At 37.1% G+C, this 16450-nt stretch overlaps 1 protein-coding gene across 1 annotated transcript in view; it reads left to right on the plus strand.

The window, feature by feature from the left end:
* Window positions 1-16450, plus strand: part of LOC149775209 (atrial natriuretic peptide receptor 1-like) — a 194139-nt gene that overhangs the window by 45156 nt on the left and 132533 nt on the right. The window lies entirely within an intron of this gene.

Below are 16450 nucleotides of genomic sequence, written 5' to 3' on the forward strand. Positions count from 1 at the left end.
AATACATGTAGTACTTGATCAGCTCGTTACTGTTGTTGTCTGAGAGAGACTGGATGATATGTGGTTGAAGTGGATTACATCTTTTTTTGTCATAATTGATCTACGCTAGCAAATTTTAACGCTCAAAATCAAACGTTTTCTCAGCAACAGTTTATTAATCAGATCACCAATTTTACTATTACCAGGATCAGCAAGAAAATATTGATATTATTTATATACCTTAGATGATGTATCGCTATACCCAACATCATCAAATAATTTTCTACGGACCACAGTAAGTGGAGGATCAAACATTGTTGGTATTTCGGCGACATCGTTCACTTTATTTTCGTAAAGCTCTTTTACATGTTCAAGATAATCTAATGCAAATCTTAAATCATTAATTTTTATTTATTACGTACCATATGTTGTGCAATCATTGTATATAAATGTTGCAAAAGACAAAAGTCCATGTTTATCAGTGTTCAAGTCGATGTCATTTGCTGGTAAGTTTAGATACCAAACAATCACATCTTTTTTAGTTTTATGTTTCGTTTCTGTCAGCAGATTTCCAGCTTTTTTTAATATAGTCTTTTAATGATTTTTGTTTGCCAAGATCATAATCGAAAATATCATAATCAACAGGTTTAATGGTATTACTAATACCTGTTATGTAATCGAGTAGTTTGATAAAATAGATCTCGTTCAGAATCGCTGTCAGATTCAATCGCTGACGCAACTGCGTTTATTTTTTTCCGTGCCGCTTTTATTTGTTCAGAAAATTATTTTTTTTATAATAGCTGTTTATCAGAGAATCTACTAACATCAGATATGCTGTCGCTAAAGGATTTGCGTCATCATGATTATCTTCTACCTTGAATAACGTTTTTATTTGTCAGGATAGTCCATACCCAAGTCACGTAATATTCTACGTTAAGCGAAACTATCTCTTATCCTGCAATGTTTTATGAATCGAATTTTTTTAGTTCTGCTAGTTCGCCAAGTTCATCATGAACTATTTTTATTCGATCTTATTTTTGTTTCTTACCACCATGATATAATTTGGTTTTACGAGGTTTGATCTGTTTATTGTCATATAATTTTCCTTGTCAGTCTCAAGCAACGACTTTGTCAACAGCGACTCAACTTGTAATCGCTGTTCCTCGGTATCGTTTGGATTACAATCATCATCATCATCATCATCATCATCATCATCATCATCATCATCAGTCTCCTGACCTAGTGTGGTCGTCGAGGCACTGTACTGCTGAACATCTGACCAGTTCCCTCCACTTGTCTCGATCATGTGCCAATGTCTGTGTCTCCGCAAAACGTTTCCTGGTCCATTCTGTGATGTTGTCAGTCCACTTTTTTCTCTGTCTACCTCTCCTTCTGCCACCCTGGACGCTGCCCTATAGGACTGTTGTGGATAGACTGTTGGCTCTAGTGACATGGCCATACCATTTCAGCTTTCTCTTTCTGACGTTGGTGAGGAGGTCCTCATATTGGCCTACTTTGCGCCTGATGGTGTTACGCACTTCTTCATTTGTGATGTGGTCCATGTAAGAGATGCCAAGGATGGTTCTGTAGCATCTCATTTCAAGTGACTGGATTCTTCGTTGTAATTCTGCTGTCAGGGTCCAGGCCTCACATGAGTACAAAAAGATTGAGATGACTAGAGCTCGCAATAGTCTGATTTTAGTTTTCAGACAGATATTCTTGTCTCTCCAGATGGGTCTTAGCTTTGACATAACTGCCATTGTTTGTGCTGCTCTTGACAAAATTTCTGCTCTTGATCCCTCTTCGGTGATTATGGAATCAAGATATTTGAACTGGCTCACTGTTTCCAGCTCATGTCCTCTGACTTTAATCTTGGCTGAGATTTGTTTGCCACTATTTGTCATCAGCTTTGTCTTCACAGCGCTTATCTCCATGTCAAATCTAGAAGATGTTTCATCCAGGTTCTTCACTAAGGTGGCAAGCTCGTCTTCACTGCCTGCCAGCCCATCAATGTCGTCTGCAAAGCAGAGGTTGGTGATGTTACGCCCTCCAATGCTGACTGTCCCACAGTGGTTTTCCAGGGCTTCGCTCATGTTGCGCTCTAAGTAGATGTTAAAAAGCGTTGGTGACAGGAGACAGCCTTGACGCACTCCCACTGTTGTCTGGAACCAGTCCCCCACAGAAATTTGGGCGATTACTGCACTGGTAGCCTTAGTGTACAGCTGCTTGATGGTATTGGTTAACGTTTGACCCATGTTATACTTCTTCATTGTGGCCCACAAAGCCTCATGCCACACTCTGTCAAAGGCCTTTTTGAAATCTATAAACACATGATAGATGTCTTGTTGGTGTTGCAAGTACTTTTCACACAGAACCCTGAGAATGAATATTTGTTCTGTTGTGCTTCTTCCACTCCGGAACCCAGCCTGTTCTTCAGCGATTATTTCTTCTGCTTGTGGTTTCAGTCTGTTCAAGATGATCTTCAGCATTACCTTACTAGCATGGCTGATCAAACTGATAGTTCTGTAATTTTGGCACAGCTGGAGATTGCCTTTTTGGGGAGTGTTATAATCAGTGACTGGGTCCATTGTGTTGGCCATTCACCTGTCTGTCAGATCTTGTTGCAGATTTTTGTTAATAGCTCTTTCACTGATTCCCCCCTCCATTCTTGATAAGTTTAGCTGGGATGTTGTCTACTCCAGCTGCCTTCCCATTCTTCAGTGCTCTTATTGCTGACTCCACCTCTTCTTTGAGAATGGGGAGGTCATTATCATTTGAAAAGTTTGGAAATTCAAGCAACTCTGGGTTTCCTGTGGACTGATGGTTGTAGAGTTCTTTGCAATACTCAGTCCATCTTTCTGCAATGTCACTCGCTTATGTGAGGCATTTTCCATTTTTGTCTTGAATGGTACTGACTCTTGATTGTTTCTGTCTGGTGAGGTCTGTCACAATTTGGAATGCCTTTTTGATGTTATTCTTTATCAGACTGCTCTCTAAATCTGTGCACTTCTTTCCAATCCAATCTTCTTTTGCTTTCTTCGAGTTTTTTTTTCCTGATATTCTTGTATTTTTCTGATATTCTTGTTTATTTCTCGGTACTCCATGCCCCTGTTGTGTGTCTGGTGTTTTTGAGTTCTCTTCGGGCATCACACAACATTAGAATCTCTACCGTAACCCAGGGTTTTTTCTTCGGGCGATGGATGCCAATGATGTCATTGGCAGCTGCTGTCATGACTGTGTTGAAGGTGTCTGTCATCCCTTTGACATCACCATCCATCACAAGGAGTGGAGCAAATTTTCCTCCAATTGTGGCTTGGAATGACTTGCAGATGTTAGGGTCCTTCAGTTGTTCAAGATTGAATTTGAGCCTGATGTTCTTTGGCTTCTTGATTTTCTTCAACCTCACTCGGAAGTTCATAATCAAGAGGTCGTGATCACTCCCAACATCAGCACCTGGGAACGTCCTTGTTTTTGCTCTATTGATGCCAGATCGGTAACGGTTTTGAACCAGTATGTAGTCGATCTGGTTGTGATGGGTTCCATTTGGTGCGTGCCATTTCCAGCATCGTAAAGCTTCATGTTGTCCCAGAGTGTTGGCTAGTACCAAGTTGTTGTAGCTTGCGAACTCGAGCAACCGTCTCCCTCTTTCATTGGTAAGCTCATTGCAAGAAGGTCCACAATGATCTTCCCAGTCTTTTAGAGCATCTTTGCCTACTTTGGCATTCCAGTCTCCTAGGATGACGAGGATGTCTTTTTTACTGTCTATGTTTAGAATACCCTGCAGTTTGTTGTAAAACTCCTCTATTTCTTCATCATCATGATCGGTAGTTGGAGCATAGACTTGGATAATTGTGATGTTAAAGGGAGATGCTTTCAGACGAATGGAGATGATTCTGCTAGATATGGGACAGCATTCAAGCACAGATCCCTTGCTGGCTTTGTTTACAAGGAAGCCTACTCCATTTATCGACTTGTCACACTCTCCAGTATAATATATGCCCATCTTTAGTTGGGTGTTCTCCTAGGGCTTTCCGTCTAACTTCACAGAGTCCCAGAATGTGCCATGCGTAGTTTTCTAGCTCATTTGTCAATTCTTGGAGTCTTCCAATTTGCGCCAGAGTTCTAATGTTCCAGATGGCAATGGCAAAGCTGTCTCTCGCTCTGATTTTATGCAGAGTACCAGTAGCACACTTGTCACCTCCGTCCTGGTGGACAACGGCAGGCGCGGTCCTTGTTGACCCGGGTGACGACCGATCCGGTATGGTAAGTTCAGATTTGTCCAGCATTATCGGTGTGTCTTGGGTAAAAGTCGTCTGGCGCAGCCCATCCCTCTCCCGACCAAGGAGTTGCCAGAAAGGGATGTAGTACATCGTCCAGCTGCCTTAGGGTCTCCACTCTGATTTTCTTATAGGGTTTACTCCCTTAGCCTTTGGCTAACCAAAGCCGACCTGCAAGGCAGCAGGAGACTCGTGGATGGGCGGGTGCGTCCATTTCCCGAGCAAATAAAGCATCTGCCACTGCCCCATTGGATGACAATACTTGCTAATAATATCAAAATCTCGGATAGCTTTCTTTAAATGTGGATCTTGCATTGCAGCAACTTTATAACAAATTTTTCTTCTTTTTCTTAAAGATCAGGTGATTTGAGCGTTAAACGTTTCATTCTAGCGATTTCATTAACTGCCTGAACTTCTCCCGCGCTTTCTGGGTCTAGCTGATTAACGTCAGCTATTGTAGTTTTGTTTCAGGATCAAATATGGTGTTATAAAACTCGTTTACGACATTAAAGTGGATCGCATAGCGATCTATGTTAACACACTACATCTACACCAAATCGCAACGACCTTTACTAAATCGTCAGTCGTGTACAGCTGAAACATTGTCAAACCAGGGTAAGGACTTTCTGCGTTGACAACACATAATCTGTTAACTTGTTGAGATATAAACACCCGTTGTGCTGCATAGGGTTGTCCTTGGGGTATTATCTGTCGATACCTCTTACCTCCAGTTGTATATGCGGCCGACACCAGCATTTAATCGTCCTGTTAAATGAAACTTCTAGATTGTAACATCATTAAGGCACTTAATATTTATAAAAAAATTAGTTGTTTCTCCATTATTGGTCCACACTGGACCTCCAGATATGATGCTGTTAAACGAAAAGCAAAATCAGGATTATTTCTAGGACATTGTGTTGATGACGTTGCAACAAAATCCCAAAGATTATCTGTCGAGTCAACAGTATGTGGTATATAACCGACGTTACTGCGAGCTCGTTTTGTGCTGCCAACATAACTATCAACATAACGTTATTTTCAAGATCAGGTACAGCAACAGGAACGTATGTCGACGTTATTTTATTTGCTACCATAGCGATGGCTCCTGTGATTGTGCATCCGGTTCGCTTAACGTAAAGAGCATCAACTGATGTACCTGCAACATCAACTGCATTGTTCGCTGCCACGTCTAGATTTATTTGTCAGATCAAATGAATATACTGGATCATATGTTGTTATTTTATTTGATCCCATGCTTAGCGTGCCTGTCATTGTGTCTCCGAACTTTGCTACTCTGTTTGCAGTGACACCCGTAGTCATATCATCCATGTAGTCCTTGTATGTCGGATCTGAGGTTGGTGTTGGAAATGCAATTGAAGTTATCTTGTTGACTCCCATGTCAATATTACCTGTCATTGTGACGCCTGATTTCATCACTAAACTTTGTCTTACAAACTTTTACATTTGCTACCAAGCTATCGTTGGACAATGTAGTGTTATTGAGTTGTATGTTTTATATCACTTTACCTCCCATGTCTAACGAACCTGTCCTTGATCCTCCGGCAAGTAAGTACGCTGTCAATGATCGTTTCAGCTGATCATAAGATAATGCGTCTGATTCTCCGCTCGGAAGAAAGTCTGTTCGTAGTCATGTTATCTCACCACCGTCGATTGATGAAACAGTACCTGGTAAAAAAAATCACTGGATTTGTTTATTTTAAAATTTGTCACCGTATTTAGTTGATTAAAACTTAACCGCCTGTGTGATATCATCTTTGTTTAGCATATATGATGTGCTTAGACTTGTTATCTTGGTTGTGCTCATGTTGATGTTGCCGGTCATTATTCCGCCGGCAATTAAACTTTTTCAGATACAGCTGTCGTTAGTTGATCATAACTAATGGCTTGTGTGTTATTGATGTTGATAGGAGGATATGTTGTTTCATGATCTATCACTCGTTGCCCTGACATGATAAAGTTGCCGGTCATTATGTCAACGGATCGCTTAAGATAATTTGTAAGATCAACATCTGCTGTTGCTGCAGTAGTATCAGCAGATGAACCACTTACGAACGTGCCAAATTTTGTGTAGTATCTCATTTTGTTGTAAGCAGCTGACAAAACTTATGCACATGTTATATGATGAGCATAATAAACTTTGACACAGAACAAGTAATAAAAAATAAACACAATTTTGATTTACCGAATTGTCATTACCTGATAGTTGGACGTACTGAATCTGGCAAAACAAAGTTGTTAATGAACTTGTCACTCAAAGACATATTCAACTACGATCGGGTGTATATCTAGGTGATCAATCCTCAACAGGACAAAACTAAAAAGAACTTGGTGCTGGCGAAGATATATTTGTTATAAGAACGCCTGAACATCTTGTTTCTGTTTCCGAGATGGACTCGGACGAACATCAGATTATTGTATTTGATGACATCCCGTTGAGCAATGCTGAAATGGACAAGGTCAAATATTACTTTTCATTGTCAAGAAACCGACGATGTAATGCAATTGATCTTGCTCGGTATTTTTCATAACGTCGATCGTTTTATCAGAAGAAATACGCGTTGTTTAATGCTGTTTAATGGACTGGACAATATTGACGTGCCAAACGTATCACTATAACAATGCGGTGTTGTTGCCAGATATAAATTTGTTGAGCTATATCATGAAACAGCGCAAGGAAATCATAATTTTTTCTTGTTCAAAAAACTTGTAACAGATATCAATTGACAAGTTCTTAGACTGTTAAGAAGTATAAAATTAATGTGCCATTCACAATATCGGACAAGACGCGGATAAATCTTCGTTTAATAAAAAAGTTGAACGAGATCTTGATGAACAACAACAAACAGCAGAAGAAACTGCAAGACTTTTTAAGCCTATCACCGAGTCAGTACTTGGCAAGCAACCCACTGTTGATAAAGTATCACCTGAGGATATAGAAAAACAAAAATAAAAAGGTTTACGAGGACTTCTCGAGGAAGAACAACAAAAAGTTGCTGAGGATATTACTGAGCGAATTGGTGATCCTGATGCACGACAAGCTGCGGTTTAAAAAAAAATGGAAGAAAAAGATTTATTATTTAATAAGAGAATGAGAGAACAAAGAGGAAAACAAAATATACTTGAGGAAGTCCACAAGGGATGAATAATAAAAAATTATAAACAGGCTATTTATAGAAAAATTAGTGTTTTAAAATATTTTATCTTTGAGCTTGACAAAAGATATGTCAAGTTTTTAAAGGAAAACTAAAAATAAGATTATGGACTAAATATAAAGAAGAGTTTGTTCCACGCATTTTAATAATGTAATACAAAAAGCAGATGAGGCTAGAAATGGTTTATATTCTTGAATGAAAATTGATGATGCTGAAACATATCATAAGATAGTACGACAAGGTTTTATTGCTAAGATATATTTGGAAGTTTGATAGCGTTTTAAGTTATGAAAAAGGTGTTACAGCTTCAAAATATTCAAACAATTGCGAAATAAATAAAAGATGAGGAATTAAATAAAATAAAAAATAACTAGTAGCGGAGTATATCATATGATAAACAATTTGAAACGGATTCTGAATATGATACTGTGGAAGAAACATCAGGCAAAAGATTAAAGACTTTTACCTCGGCAGCTGATATTATTGATTGACTGATGTTGCTAATCTCTTCGATGGAAGCTGGAAACACTAGAAAAGTAATTGGCAATAAAATAGTTGAAATACTTGATCATCTAAGATCAAACGGATCTTTAACGACGGACGAGTATTGTGTGTTACATAGCGACTTGATTCGCTAACGCAAACCAGTTATTATTTTTTTTACATGCGAATACCAAATACAAATGTCGTCGATGAGGCTGCTGCTCGACTCATCTCACACAATATTGAACAGTGCTAACCTTTCCGTGTTCTATAATCCTGTTATTGATCCTGGTACGCCAGTGTCCCCAAAGGAATATGAGACCGGATTAGTATCTGCTACTGTCTGGCATTCTATGGCAAATGTTAAAACTAAGACCAGTGACTATGTTAAGTTCCGGGTGAAAACCAACGATATCATCGAGTGTAAACCTGTTAAAATACCACAAGGCGCATACAACGTAAAGATATCAACAAAATAGTAAAGTATCCTCTTACCGCTTGCAGCACTGGTAATCATCTGATAATTTCGAGATCATTCTGAAGTATAGCACGTTACTATCAAGAATAACATTTAAAAGCACATTGTTTGTTCATCTTGGCAGACAAAACACGTTCGAAACATTGCTCGGGTTCAATAAACAACAATATGGATCCGATCAGCAAAGCGGATCCGTTGTGACAGCATCATATGACAATGAATCAGCCGTCAACATCACAGATGTAAATACAACCCTGATAAGCTGTTTTATTGCAACTGGGTCATACACGACACGAGGTATCGAAGGACAGACACTTGTTTCGTTTAATCTACATGTTTCATCTGGTTTGCTGATGCAAGTAAATCTGAGACAGATATCATACTATCCGATCATCCGATCAATGTTGAAAATAAACTGTCATCTATCATGATGAAACTTACCGGTCAATCAGGTCGTCACATTGATTTTAACAACGAAATTTTGACTTACTATTTGCATCTGCGTTCGGTCAAATGACCATAGTGAGCTAGTCGGTTAACCGACCAAAGCTAACTAATCACAGTCAGCTAGCGGACCAAAGTCATTTTTTAAAGACAATTTGTATAAAGAAGATTAAGCAAGGAAATTTTTATCACAGTAAAATAGTACGTGGTTTTTAGGAAATATCTTTTCGAAGATAAAAGAAACTATAATTGGAATAGCACACAAAGTTGCACCTTTCGGGTTAGAAGCGTCTAAAGCTTCGCAACATGAGCCGAATCTGAAGCAAATTAATAGAGCTTGAGACAATGTCAGCCGCGCACAGCAAAAACACGTATTTTGAATAGCACAAGGTTTATAAAACAGCTGTACCAAATTCAGCTGATAACATGGTGGATAACAACAGGAGCCCAGTGAAGAGATACCGCGTCATGTATTTGTTGTGTTTCAACGACAAGTTCGACGTAATAATAAACTGCAAAACAATTATGTTTTCGATAACACTGACGTAAGACAAATATTTGTTAGAATCAATTCTAAGTAATATCCTGAACTAGCGATCGATTATAATTTTGCTGACAATGCTGACAAAAATTTAGCTCGTGTTTATATGTATCTGATTGCGGAGATTTACTTCGATTTCTTTACCAGCGATTTCATTTTGATGTTAGAAAGACCAGCGAACGAACCATTTGATCAAAAGCTGACATTGATGTAACATGGATGTTATAAGAGACTAATGGAGCTGCACCAGCTAATCAGCATTACGCTTATGTACTTGTAACATCTGACAGATATATAACACTTTACGCAGTGCGAGGAAGAATGACTGTCCACGTGTAATGTGCAAACACTTGGATTGCTTAGCAATGGAGTGTAAAACAAACAACATTATCTGATAAAATCAATAATGAAATACATTTCGACAAAGGACAAATACAAAACTAACAATGGCGTTTGCTAAACGAAAAGCGGTTTCATTAAAAATAGATTTTAACATGCAGAATGGGAATCATTCCAGTGTCCCAACAAAATGACTTCTTACGCAACCATGAATATAAACAAAATGTTATAAGGTAAGACTTTCAAACTTGATCTGTCAGTGGAAAAAATAACAACATTTGCCAGATTGAAAGTGATCCTTGGTGGATCGATCGGGACAACGATATCTACTTTAGCACGAACATTACTGCCAAAGATATTAAATGTCCTAGGAACGTTAGGTTTAGCTGCAGCGTCAGGTGCAATATCAGAAGCGACAAAAAAGTTGTATCCGGAGACGGAGTCACCGGTTACGGAATCAAACAGTTGCTGTAAAAGGATTGCAGTGCACTCATAATTTTATCTGATGATGATCATAAACAATGCCGACAACACAAGCACGAAAAGCGACTAGGACAACCATCAAAAAAGACAACCACGAACAAACAGCAACGCGATCAAAGGCGGGTTCATAGGTCCGCTGCTAGCAGGAATAGCAGGATGTCTATTACCAGACTTGTTAGTGATAGGACGCGGACTGCAATCACAACCAGTGAGAAGACGACTGATGCTACCGGGAACCAGACGATGAAATCATACGCGATAAAAAAACTTTGAGATCGCCTGTAAACTTAATGATGTTAGCAGATGTATCGGGGTATTTTCCAAAGACAAACTAGCAAATAGATCACCAACTGCTGATCAAAGACGTGTCATCAATATCCAAGATTTCCACGACGGATTTGGAACTCATTGGGTAGCGTTTTACAACAATACTTTGACTTGTTTGGTCTTCCTCTCAGTGATATTATCTAACAATACACCATAAAAATATAAAAAAGTAAAGTATAAATTTAATCAACTTCAGCAAGTTGGAATGTCAGCTTGCGGTTACTATTGCGTTTTGTTTATTTTGCAGATATCAAAGTCATCAGGTAAACAAACAAACTTTTAAAAGTTTGTTTATTTTACAATTCGACCCGTTTCCAGGTATCAGCATGATCGAAAAGCGGGACTTAGATCGTAAACGATCTTGCATTAATTTTGTCTGACATCAAGTATAAAAATAACAACATATGTCTCAATATTTCAAAACCAAAAACATCGATGAAACAACAGAAACTACCGCTAATAACAGAAAAATGCTGAAAAGTATCTGTGATGTCTATGGTAAGAGAAAGAGTATGTTTCTTAAACAAGATAAATCAACTGATACAATAATTGGTGGTTGTGCAAAACAAACCAAGAGTGCTAGCACTCCGACAATATCGTCAAACGATAAGGTTATTTTTGTCAGCGACTAAAAGTAAATAAAATGTAATTGCGATGTCAGCGACTAAACATAAATGAAATGTAATTGCGATGATGTCAAGAAAGATCTGTGTTTGGAGCAAAATAAGATAGTTGCCTTTTGCCTGCAATCACAGAGCTGTAATCGGACCAGGATTGGATATACATACAATTATTGGCAAATTACCGAAACCAAAGGGAGGTTGGACATTGCTAAGACATAAATATATCATTCCATGGTATCCACTTGATCAGTAATTGGATGAAAATGACAATCCGTTATCGGGACAAGAACCTTACAACGCCGTTGATACAAGTGCGATGCGTCATGATATTTATGATCGCAATCACGTCCACAACAAACTAGGTTGCGATCGTATAATGCTAGACGAATTATGAGATATGAAAGCGGATGATATGCAAGAACGATTTGACAGAAAACTACTACAAGATATATTTGGAGCAAAATATAAACTTGGCGTTGGTGTACCTGGCAAACTTATGACGGAGAGGCAAACGAATGAGCTACACAGACCTAAATAAATGTCTGGGACGAAAGGTCGTCGCAAACTATGTCGATGATATCTGGGAGATAGATCTCGCAGATATGCAAAATATTGCACATTACAACGATAACAAAATATAATTGTCGAACATTATTGACGTTTTTAGCAAATACGCGTTTAGTGTTAATGTTGCTGATTAAACGGGATATAGTATAGCAAATGCATTACGATATATTATAGCTCTTTCATCGTGAAAACCAAATAAAGATTTAGACCGACCAATGGTCAGTGTTTTTTTGACAAAAAGTTCGAAGAGTTTCTGAAACAAAATAATATTAACAAAATATGTTACCGGTAACGAAGAAAATAGTGTTGTTGTCGAACACGTTAAATGTAGCCTGACAGAAAATACATACAAGCAGCATACAGCAAAAACAATAACAAGATATAAGATATATTGATGATCTGCCATGAGTAATATTAGATTACAATAAAACTTAACACAGAAAAATTGGATTGCCACCAAATCACGTTATAAAAAATCCAATTCTTGCAAACCTGTATCGCAGTAATACATTTAACTTTGGTGATTGTGTCAGAATTTAATTAACGAAAATATCATTTGAAAAATGTTTTACCCCGAACTGGTCTGAAAAAGTGTTTGTCATCAACAAGATTTTAACAATACTACCGGTAAAATATTAAAGTATTAGTTAAAATATCATGCAAACGAAGATGTTATAGAAGTTTCTACGAACACGAACTTCAATAATTCAGAACGAAAGAGATATGTGTTATCAAACGAGGATAAAAAACGTGGTAATAAAAGTTTGATCAAATAGCGGTGATAGTTTTAATAGTTAGATTCCAACTAGTGAAATCAAATATACATACTTGCATTTAACGGGTCGGCATAAGGATTTCAGATACTGTCTTCAAGTTTCTGTTAAATGTTTCAACAAGTTTAAAATCTTTACAAAAATAAAATAAAATTTATATTTTTGACGACCATAACCTCAAGTTGTCCTATACACGTAAACGTCTTGAGTATCTCCCAAAATATATGATGTTATTTGACAGCAAAATCAAATTTTTTGTATCTTCTTTGCAAGGTGATACTTGACATCATATCGTGATTGCGCTGCAGCATAAACTTGTTCGTGTTGAGGTATAATACCTAGCTCATCGGCAAGATGATCATCAGGTACAGGAAACAAATATGTTTCTAAATCGAACTCGGGATCTTTGCAGTCTATTATCAAGTACCCTTATTAATCAGAGGACCACTAGCGATCTGAGGTATACTTTGTATCATGTGATCAAGATCATCTCGAAGATCTTACAATCGTTGAAATATTTAAAAAATGTATTAGCGATATTATTCATAACACTTTTACCTAATTGAAGCAAAAACTACCAGATGAAGTAAGAAGTATTGTGCGAGCAAAACTCTTTAATATGGACTTGCTATTTGACGCGGTTAGAGTTTTCATGAACAATGATAAAACGGATCTCAAGCATGTCAATCGTTTCGTTGGATATGACTCTTGCATTTGAGGTACTGTTAATAGATTCTGAGGTATCGAAACTTGAAAAAGATATAAAAATATTTGTCAGATATGTCAGGGAAAATGTCATGAAATGGGCTTAATGCTGCTTGACCCCAGAAAATCTTAGAGATATCTTAAAGATAGATCTTTAATCAATGGAGTGCAGAGCACTCTAATTTTGTATTAAATAACATGTAACGGTCTGTTACTCGAGCTAATGTTGTAAACACATATCAACTTGAAGAAGCTATAAGAAACATGTTTCGTGGTGAGATTAATGAGATGGCTCGCTTCGAAGTAGAACGAGCAAAAATAGTCTTATTTAGCTCAATAACAAGATCACATGCTATATTATTGTAAGATCTGGATCGAATACGGCATATAAGCTTTTAACAAATATATAAATTGCTAGTTGACAAACAATGATGTTAGCGCTATACTAACCGGTAAGTGATTTGTATCCAAAGGAGATTCTATAAATGTTGTTGTTGAATATGCGGATCTATCAGCGGCATATTGTATTGAAGATAGATGAATAGTAAAATACTTTTAGAAATAAATTGAATAAATTAACGTTTCTTCTCCTGTGACAGAGTTAGTTGATGTAACAGATTTTTTTAGGACTTAATATCACCTCCTCTGCCGCGTCTCGTATTTTCCTCTGTCAAGATTTTCAGATCGGTTTTCCGCCTTTATTCCGTTTATGTGATCAATAATACGACCTTTGGGGATAGGTCCGTTAAATAACTCATAAACAAAACGATGCGAGTAATAGTTAATAAAATTAGTATTGCTTCCACTGATCATAACCATCAAATAACCGGTACTACCAACACGATCATGAACTTTGTTCTAATATTCATTAAAACACTTATACTGCTAGCCTCATACAAAAAATATATTGGATGTGGTTTAAACTACTCTCTTAAAGACAAATTTGCAACGGTATTATCGGTGAACTGATCATTGACATGGGACATTTGCATTCCAGATGGAATATCGTCATTGAACAGTGTCTATATATATTGATGTAAAAATATGTCAGTGTACTTTGCAACATCGATGAAGTTTATTTTTATCTTATAACCGACCGGTGTTACAATCCCGAATGAAGCTTCACTTTTAAGATTAGTATTAATTCCAAGTTCATTGCCAGCTAACAGGTTATATTTTGGATGACACCAGAATATTTCCTGACACCTGGCAAGATCGTCTACTTTTTCAAATCTCTAATTGGCAATTTCGTATCGTACTATTAAAGAAATATAAAATAGAATATTATATGATGTTCAAACTTGCAGATATCGCAAAATGAAGTTTGTTCGTGACAAAATATCAGCCCAAAAGATCGCAACAGCATTTGCCGGATTCGATAATAGCTGCAGATTTGATAATCAACTTTTATTAACATATTTATCATCTACAAATCTGTTTCATTTACTTCAATCAAATGAGCTTGCAGCGCACAAAGGTCTGAAGATTTTTGTACAATTTCATGTTCGTTTTTCAATATGTGTATATCCTCAGATCGACAATCTGATCAGATGCAATCATCTCAACAGCCGTTCCAAGAACTTGCTGATATTTACATTACATCACTATCACGCCAAATTTTGATTAGAACAAATTTAATGTCGCTGTCAGATGACATATTCCAGAAGATACAGAAGAATAGAGGAATACAGAACATTCGGATTGAGATGGAGATTCGATAAAATACAGAAATTTTATTTCACACAACGAAATACAATCCTCTTCGAGGTAGCTCATATGTCGATCTGCCAACTAAAATTAAAAACTCACAATGTTGAATCAATGTCAGGAACAACGACAAAAATGTTTCCATTGGGAGTTATTATCAGCGTTAATCCAGGCAAATAAGTACGCCGACAGAGTAACAAATCACATCTGTTATTTTAGTAATCTAAACTTTTCCGGTATTGTATTTCCCGTTACTGAATATCAAATTCCAAAATTTGAGAAGCAAAACATTTTAATTTTACCAAGTGATGTTAACGTGTTGGAGTAGATGATGATACACAAAAGATTTATCCGTGATATATCAGCGATAGAGCCACATAAGATCTCCCTAGATCCAAACCAGCAACAATAAACTTGCTGTTCTATAAAAGCCACTACGGTGTGGATTAAAAACTTTAACCGATTAGTCAGTGGGCAGTATAACAAACACAAAGAAAAGAAATTTTTCTGTGTCAGATGTTTGCACGGCTGCAAGTCGCAACTGGTATTAGATCGTCATCTTTAATATTGTTCTAACGTACAACGAATATCTATGCAAGGTAAAGATGAAAACATTGCACCTTACGACTTACATACACAAGATGAAAGTGCTATTTATAATTTACTATGATTTTGAATAGATTCAACTTCCAGTGCAAGGAGCAGGATATAACCCTGACAACTCTTCTACAAGAAAAGTACAAGAAGATGTTCCTTGTGGAGTAGCGTATAAAGTTGCATGTGCTGTTGATAAACGTTTAGCAAAGCCTGTTAAACTTTATCGTTGTTCCAATTTTGATCCGTGGTTATTGAAAAATCTGCCATCATGATGTTGCTCAGTAGGTAAACGAAAATGAAATATTTGACTGTAAAACAAGAAATAAAATTTGCTTCAGCAAAGAAAGTCATATGTGCGAGGGGGCGTTTAAGCCTGAAATTGGATTTGAGCCAGTAAAATATCATTGTCATATTACATGTAAGTATCGCGGTCCAGCTCATGACAAATGCAATCTCAAATATACCACACCAGATTTCATTCCTGTTGTCGCACACAATTTCCGTGGAAACGATTCTCATATTATCATAGAAGGATTAGATAACAAAGATATAATTAACCATCTAAAAATCAATAACAACTACAAAATAATATGCATCCCAAATAATACCGAAAAGTATATCACAGCAACACTCTGCAAGTTGAGATTCATCGACAGCTTACAGTTTATAGCGGCATCGTAAGACTAACTCGTGAAAGGATGTGTAAAGTTTGATAATTTGGCTGATCATTTCAGTGACAAAGCAAATTTACTCACAATAAAGGGTATCTTCCCATTACGAATATCCTTACGACTGGGGTAGACTTAATGAAACAAGTTTAACCGGGAAAGTTTTATTTCAGGTTAAATCTTGAAAGTGTCAGCAATGACGACTACAATTACACTCAGCAAATTTGGAATAAATTTGATTGTAAAACATTCGATGATTATTATGACCTATATGTCATCACAGATG

The sequence above is a fragment of the Sinohyriopsis cumingii genome, chromosome 19, assembly GCF_028554795.1.
Source record: "Sinohyriopsis cumingii isolate HCF-2022 chromosome 19, ASM2855479v2, whole genome shotgun sequence".
Lineage (NCBI taxonomy): Eukaryota > Metazoa > Mollusca > Bivalvia > Unionida > Unionidae > Sinohyriopsis > Sinohyriopsis cumingii.